The 8,376-nt window shown below is 40.1% G+C and overlaps 1 pseudogene; it reads left to right on the top strand.

Moving 5' to 3' along the window:
* Nucleotides 1–2,702: 2,702 nt before the first annotated feature.
* LOC101645239 lies at nucleotides 2,703–3,877 on the top strand (annotated as a pseudogene).
* The last annotated feature ends 4,499 nt before the right edge of the window (nucleotides 3,878–8,376 follow it).

The raw sequence follows: 8,376 nt of genomic DNA, 5'->3' as shown, positions 1-8,376 counted from the left end.
GCAAAATTTTGCTGTTAGTTGTAACACAGTTGTGTCTGTTATAAACCAGAGAAGAAAGCAATTTTATTTTGAAGAAGAGATTGAGGATTGAGTTCTCTATATCACTTTTCAAATGGTGACCTTGCAGTAGAAAGCTGCTTAAAAAAAAATTAAGCTCACTAAGCTTCTACCCTGAATGACTCCTGTTTTTACTAAAGATAAGTGTGTTCCCTGAAGAAACTCTGAAGTGAAAGGCACTCCTGGATCAAGAGAACTAATCATCTAAATAAATGACCGTCATCTTTACAATATAAAAATTATGAATGCCAATGAATTACCATCAGCAGATCAGCATTTACAGAGTGTCTGTCAGGTATGTTGTCCTATGAGATTCCTTTTGGTTTTCCAGGGTTTCAGATGGGGTTTTAGGAATGAAAATGGGAGATGGGAAATGTATCATATAATAGTCCTGTGTAAAGGTTATTATTGGGAATATGTAAAGAAATATGTCTGTGGAATTTTCTTCAGAAGTATCTACTTAGCTGGTTCTCCTATATGGACACCTAATTGATTTTTTATAATGATGAAAATGAGCAATCATTCTGTCCAAATGCATAGGTAGTTATAAGTTGTGTAATTAAGAACTGGGACAATATATACAGGCATACCTAATTTTATTTCAGTTCGTGGATACTGTATTTTTAACAAATGGAAAGTTTGTGGCAACCTGTGCCAGCATTTCCCCCAGGTCATGTGCTGCCTCCACGTCTCTGTGTCATATTTTGGTCATTCTCGTAATATTGTAAACATTTTCATACTGCAATTGCATACTTAATACCTCGAACCCATCCACTGCCACTGAATTGCTTGTGTCCCTTAGCAACCTTATATAGGGTTCCAGGACTGTAAATCTTTACAGGAGCAGACAGCCTCATCCTCCTGCCATGGAGCCAGTGGTGGGTTTTGAAACACCAGCTCTGCTGTTAGCAGACCGACATTTACTTGACAGTACGTACCACCAAAACTAATCAAGCAAGCAAACAAACAAAAACTCACTGCCATTGAGTTCCAACTCACAGTGAGCCTATAGAACAGTGTAGAACTGCCTCGGGGATTTCTAAGGCTGCCACTCTTGACAGGGGCAGAAAGCTTGATTTTCCTCCCACAGAATGCCTGGTGGGTTTGAGCTGCTGAGTTAGCAGCTCAGCTCATAGCACACGATCCCACCAGAGGTTCCAGGGTTCCTATACATTCACAGTACGGTGTAAATGAAACTTTTATATGCACTTGGAAACCAAAAAAACTTGGGTAATCTGTTTTGTTGAAATATTCCCTTCACTGTGGTGGTCTGGAACCGAACTCAATCTCTGAGGTATACTTACATTTACAAATAAGTACAGGTAATGTAACCTGGCTTGGAATTTCACCTGTGGCTGGATTATAAAATGCTGCAAACCAGGGATTTATCCATGCCTGGGACTTTGAGAGCATCATTGGGGCTCTTGGGTTGAGCTTCCGAGGGTCACAATCTACCTTTAAGAAGAAAACTCCTTTACAGAGAAGAAAGTTGTGCCATTTCACTCGGTCCATCGGAGCCAAAGCAGCAGCAGAGAGCGGGCTCTCGGGGAGCTCTGTTGCCTACACAGAAAGTATGTGACGGAGAAAAGCAAACAGAACGGAGGAAGTACGGCATGGCCTTTGGTGATGACTACCTGCAGACCCTCAGAGCACATTTCCTCATGTAGCGTCAGTGGACCACATCGGAGAGAGAAAAAAGAAGAAACCCTAGTAATTCAAAGCACTAGAATGCACATTGCTTTCTTCAGGGTTTGCATCCGAGATTAAGGAAGAGGTTGGGCTGACAGATAACTCAGGGCCTGTTTCAGTTCCTAGGATGGATTTTCATCCTGATAATGTTGCAGCTGTTGATGATGACTTTGACCATGACAATCTAGAGCACCTGCATGAAGATGGTTTTATTCTTCAGGCTAATACCCCAAACAGGCAGGAAAGGGAGGGGAACGGGTGAGTAGAGGAGAGTACGTTAAAAATCATTGCTACTACGGTTTCATACATGCATGTATGTATTCCAACTAAAATATGTTTAAAGATGTCTCTGTGGTCAGTGGATGGCTGAAGACAAGTTCTCGCAGCCATACGTATTCTTGTTAGGGTGCCTTTGAAACAAAAGTCTTATCAAAACAGTGGCTTCAAAAAGAGCTGCTAAGCCAGCTAAATTCAAGGCAGATAGGTCAGTTCAGAAGGTTATGGTGACTGTTTGGGAGGATCCCACAAGGGATCATCTTGAGAGATTTTCTCCAAGGTTACAGGACCACCATTATGGGGCTTATTGTGGGGAGATTTTAAGAAAATGGAAATCCGCATTGGTGAGAAAAAAGGTCATGGATTTTTCCCCCATTTTGTGGGAAAACTTTACCCCTACTCCATATAACCTCTTCAGATTTCTCTTTGTTCCCAAAACTCAAAGAACACTTAAAAGGAACATAATTTGTGTCCCGCAAAGATGTCAAAACATTGGATGTGGAAGAGCACCAGATACTTCAGGACTGGGTTAGAGAGATGGTAACTTCACCTTCAGAAGTGTATAGACCTAGTTGGAGGGATGCTGAGAAATAATAGTCTCAGATTTTGATTCTTTTAATAAAAGTTCTATAATTTGGTATATTTTGAAAACACCATCACACGTAAGTCTGAGGCTAAAGATGGCAGTGAGTGGGGACATGTGGACGATAAGAACTGGATGTGACGGGCCGCTATCAGATGAAGATAATATGCCTGCCTAGACAACTTCATGGAGCTATAGAAATCCACTTGTTCTGGGAAGAGGGAACAACAGTCGAGTAAAAGACTATTCCATGACTTCCTCATTCATGAGCAGAAAAGAACAGCTGACCTGTCACGATGAGAGTTTTGAGAAGTTCTATGGGCGATGTGATGATGATGCGCTTGGAGCCCTTGATAACGCTGACTTAGAAGGTTCGATTCAAATAGACAGGAGCCCTGGAGGTGTAGGGGTTACTTGTTGAGCTGCTACCTGCAAGGTCAGCAGTTCAGAACCATTGGCCACTCTGTGGGAGAAAGACAGGGCTTTCTACTCCTGTAAAAAGTTACAGTCTTAGAAATTCACAGGGGGCAGTTCTACTCTGTCCTATAAGGTTGCTATGAGTTATCATCAACTCACTGGAAGTAAGTTTGGTTTGTTTTTTTGAATTCAAATAGCAACCAATTACAGGAAAACTGTAATGACTACAACAAAGACCAAAATTGAGTACTCTTGAATCCTTTGAAGACTGTAGCCTGCTAATGAATTATCTCAGTAAGTCTGAGGAAGGGAAACTTTTACTGCAGTTTTTGAAGAAGTAAAAAAGAAGTGAGGTTGTGGATTCATTTGTAGGACATATTCTAATTTATACAACCATCTGCAGCTTAGTGAGCATCAGCCAAAGCCCAATGAAATCCAAATATCTTCTAAAACAGAAATCCTTCCCTGTGTTACCTAAGAAGGGACTCACAGCGAAGTACATCGAATGAATGCAGATGATTAATGGCAGTGCTGTGCCAAAGCATCAACCCAACTTGTCCAAAAATGAAAGCAAAGAAGATTTAAAAAAAAAAAAGATATCAAGGAAGAGCCCAAGACATGGCAAATGGAGAAGAAAGCTAACAAACCAGTCTTCCCATTGGGAGCTACGGGCTAGAAAAGGACCTACTTAGCATGAAGAAGAACGGGGAAGAGCCAAAGAAATTACATGGAACGTTTAGAATGTGTCCTTCCCATGAAGGGCACCTCTTCATGTTCATGGATGAACTAGGGTCTTCAAAGAGACCAAACTGTTTGCTCTGCCATTTTTACTGGCAAGTTAAGAAAAAGCAGTAAAATACTTCAATTATTTTTATATTAAATATTGTCATTTTTTGTGTGAATGGGGGTGTGTGTGATGTGGAGACCCAAAGTCCATCTGTAGGCAACTGGACATCCCTTACAGAAAGGTCGTGAGGAGGAGACAAGCCAATCAGGGTGCAGTATAGCTCCAATGAAACATACGACTTTCCTCTAGTTCTTTAATGCTCCCCCCACTATCATGACCCCAATTCTATCTTACAAATCCGGCTAGACCAGAGCATGTACACTGGTACAGATAAGAGCTGCAAACACAGGGAATCCAGGACAGATAAACCCCTCAAGACCAATATTAAGAGTAGCCATACCAGGAGAGAAAGGGGAAGGTGGGGGTGGGGAGAAAGGGGAAACCAATCACAATGATCTCCATATAACCCCCTTCCGGGGGGATGGACAACAAAAAAAGTGGGTGAAGGGAGACATCGGTCAGTGTAAGACATGAAAAAATAATAATTTATAAATTTTTATCAAGGGTTCATGAGGGAGGAAGGGTGGTGGAGGGAGGGGAAAAAATGAGCTGATACCAAGGGCACACTGACATGGTTCCATGAGCAGGTGCACTGCTGTGTGGCAAAACCAGTTCCCCATCTGCCACAAATGAGGTCTTTTTTGTCGCACACTGTTATGCAATCTTTTCAGAACCTCTAAATAGCTAGCTTAATTAACAGTCTGAACCATGTCAGTGTGCCAGTTTTTGTCCCAAATCAGCATGCCCCACTCACCTTATTACCTGACCTTGCTCTGTGAGGCTTCTTTTTGTTTCCAAAAATCAAGAGGGACATGAAAAGATGGTGATTTGATGGATGTAGAAGAGTCGAAGATAAGGGAGGTGCTGTCAACCATCCCAACAGATGGGTTTGAAAAATGTTTCCGAGAATGGAAATGTAAGTGTAATGGAAATTAATTTGAAGGTCATAAGGTTGTTTTTTAAAAAAAATAATTTAAAAACCTAGTTTTGAAAAAATTCCATTTGGGAGGGTACCCCCTCAAATAGTGAAAGGGTATAACCTTGATGCATACCTTTTAAAAAAAATTTAAACCATACAATATCCCCTTGTTCCATTAATATGACTAACTTTTGGGCTACATACAGGTTCTGCATGAGCACATTTAGTGTTCTGGAATTCCCATGGTCTATACATTGTTATGATCTACTCGGTTACACTGTCAAGAAGAAAACAATAATTATCTCTCTCTGCTTTCAGCCAAGATATATATCCTTCTCTCTGTAGCTCTCTTTTTCACTTAGGGATTCTAAACTACATGTAAACCAAGGAATAGCTACTGTGATAGAATATTCTGAGAGACAAACTAAACACAAAAGAAATCTTTGACTTGCAGGTTTTTCCATCTTTCATGATGCTCGAAGGATGGTGTGCGCATAGAAGAGTTAGTCAATTTTTCTCTATTCCATAGGAGTAGTGAAGATGTGAGGCATCCTGGTGGCACAGTGGGTTCCACACTGGGCTGGTAACCTCAAGCTGTTCTAAACCACCAGTAGCTTCTCAGGAGAAAGAGGAGGCTTTCTGTTCCCATAAAGAGTTACAGTCTCAGAAACCCACAGGGGCAGTTCTCCACTGTCCTAGAGGGTCACGGTGAGTCAGAATTGACTTGATGGCGATGAGTGAGTTAGAATATAAGTTGTATAATATAACTTTTAACTGGAATTAATGGTTACATACAGGTTGAGAAATGTTAGTAATAAGATGACCTTGATCCAAGCCATGGAATTTGCAATTGCCTCATATTGAACAATGAATAAGAAAGAGTGAAGAATAATTGATATCATTGAGTTATGGCATTGCCGAAGAATATTGAATATCCATAGAATGCTAGAAAAGCAAACAGGTGTGTCTTGGAAGAAGTACAGTCAGAATGCTCCTCAGAAGTAAGAATGGTGAGACTCTTGGTCATGTACTTTGGACATATTATCAGAAGAGACGAGTCCCTGGCAAAGGACATCATGCTTGGTGAAGCAGAGGGGCAGTGAGAAAGAAATTCTCACGGAGGTGGATTGATACAGCGACGGCAACAATGAGCCAAACATGGCACTGGTTGTGAGAATGGTGCAGGACCAAGCACTAGTTTATTCTTTTATACAGTGTTGCTGTGAATCAGAACCAACTTCATGGCCCCAACAACAGGAACAACAACAATGTAATAAGATACGTGAGAAACTCTTCAGGGAATGATAGCCTGCTCATGGGATCACTGTGATTCAGAACTGACGTGATGGCCCCAAGAGCAATGTAATAAAAGATCTGAGAAACTTGTCAAGTATTATAGCCTTGATGGTTAAGATAGACTTAGGGTTGTTATTGGAGTGGAAAGGAGATGGTAAACTGAAAATCAAAACAGTGTCTCGCTCAGTATCCCCAATGCAGGATTAGGATTTAATAATTTCTAAATCGCTTCTAAAGACCCCTGGTGGTGCAGTGGTTAAGTGTTCAGCTATTAACCCAAAGGTCAGAAGTTTGAACCTAGCAGCTACTCCATGGGGCAGAGATGTGATCATTAGATTCTGAAAATATTATAATCTCAGAAACTCCAGAAGATAGTTCTACTCTGTCCTACAAGGTCAGTGCAAATAAGAACCGACTTGATAGCAACATGTTTGCTTATTGGTTTGTTTTTGGTAAATAGTTTCTAATTGTGAACAGGACAATAAATAAATCAATAAGTCCTTCCAGGAGCTACCTCATGTCAGGTACCTGGAGGGCAAAGGGAAGGTGAGGGAGAAATGGGAAACTGATCCTACATATATCCCCCTCCCTGGGGGACAGGCAACAGAAAAGTGTGTGAAGAGAAACATCGGACAGTGTAAGACATGACAAAATAATAATAATTTATAAATTATCAAGGGTTCATGAGGGAGGGAGGAACAGAGAGGGAGAGGGAAAACGAGGAGCTAATACCAAGGGCTCAAGTAGAAAGCAAATGTTTTGAGAATGATGATGGCAGCAAATGTACAAATGTGCTTGACACAATGTATGGATGTATAGATTGTGATAAGAGTTGTACAAGTCCCCAATAATTCTAATTCCCATTCTAGGCAGAAAAATCCCTGTCCCCGCTGAAATTATTGATTTTTTAAATTACTATATTTATTGTGGTAAAATTTGTATAATAGAACATTCATAAGTTTAACAAGTTTTACATGTACAATTCAGTAGCACTGCTAATATCCATAATCTTACACAATCATTACCAATCTTCTTTCTAAATTTTCCCGATAGATACTCAGGCCTCCTAAGCAATAACCCCTTTTCTCCCCCTCAATCCCACTCTTGAGAGCCTCTTTAAGCTTTGATTTGGCTATTTATAGAAGTGTGATCACATAATATTGGTCCTTTTGTGAATGACTTATTTTCATGGCTCACCCATGTTGTAGCATAGAGCAGGACTTTATTTCTCATTATGGTTGAGCACAACGTCATTGTGTGTCTATACCACATTTTGTTTATGTACTGATCTGTTGTTAGGTGTTTAGGTTATTTCTACACTTTGGCGATTGCAGTGAAGCTTCAATGTACATTGGTCCTACGGATTTTTTTTATTTTTTTAAGGAACTTTACAGAAGTTAATCAGAAGCATCTGTACCGTTCAGGGGGGTGAGGGAGGGGTCGGGGTGGGGTGGGGTGAAATACCATCATAACTTCCCATTTCCAACAAATTTAACTAGCACCAAAAGAAAATATATTAAGTGAGGCTTTCTGAATTTTGAATACAACACTCCCAAAGAATATAGCTAATAATTATGATCCAAGAGCACAGCTTCTTAAGGAACAAGCATATGAAAGGGTGTCCTTCCTCTGCTACCTCAGAAAGTCACAGTTCTTACTCTACATCTGTTTAGCATCTGGACAGTGCGCATATCTAACAGGTAAATCTTTCTGAAATGTTGGGCCCACTCTGGTTGGCAGCATAGACAGGTTCAGTTTTGTTGTTGTTAGTTTATATATCTAGATGTTCCTCCTGTCTAGCCAAATTAGCTGCAGGTCCCGTTAACTGAATTTGAATTTCCCCATTCCGAGGACTTAGATGAGCAATATCAATTCTCCCACAGCTTTTTCTTATAGACGCTAACCTCCAGGTGTGATTGCTTCGATTTCTCTGTTGCCTTGGGAACCCCCACATAACTTCACTTAAGAGTCTATTTTACATTATTGTAGCTTTTTATAAATCTTCGCTGTGTTCGTTAGACAAGAATATTAATTTGTACACATGTGCTTGACACAATGGATGTATGATGGCTTGTGATAAGAGTGGTATGAGCCCCCAATAAAATGATTTTTAAAAGATTATTAAATTTATATTGACTGCTTTTATGTATAGAACTTACTAATATTCTAAAATTCTGTTTTTCCTTAAATATGTACAATAGGAGAAGTATTAATAAAGCTTCTGCATAAGCTTTTCTTTTTTCTTTTCAAAATCATTTTATTGGGGACTCGTACAACTCTTATCACAATCCA

Source organism: Echinops telfairi, unplaced genomic scaffold (assembly GCF_000313985.2).
Source record: "Echinops telfairi isolate 266 unplaced genomic scaffold, ASM31398v2 ScPeMD7_7475;HRSCAF=8513, whole genome shotgun sequence".
In the NCBI taxonomy this organism is placed as follows: Eukaryota; Metazoa; Chordata; class Mammalia; order Afrosoricida; family Tenrecidae; genus Echinops; species Echinops telfairi.
The sequence above is the reverse complement of the archived record's forward strand: the minus strand, read 5'-3'. Positions and strand labels throughout refer to the sequence as shown.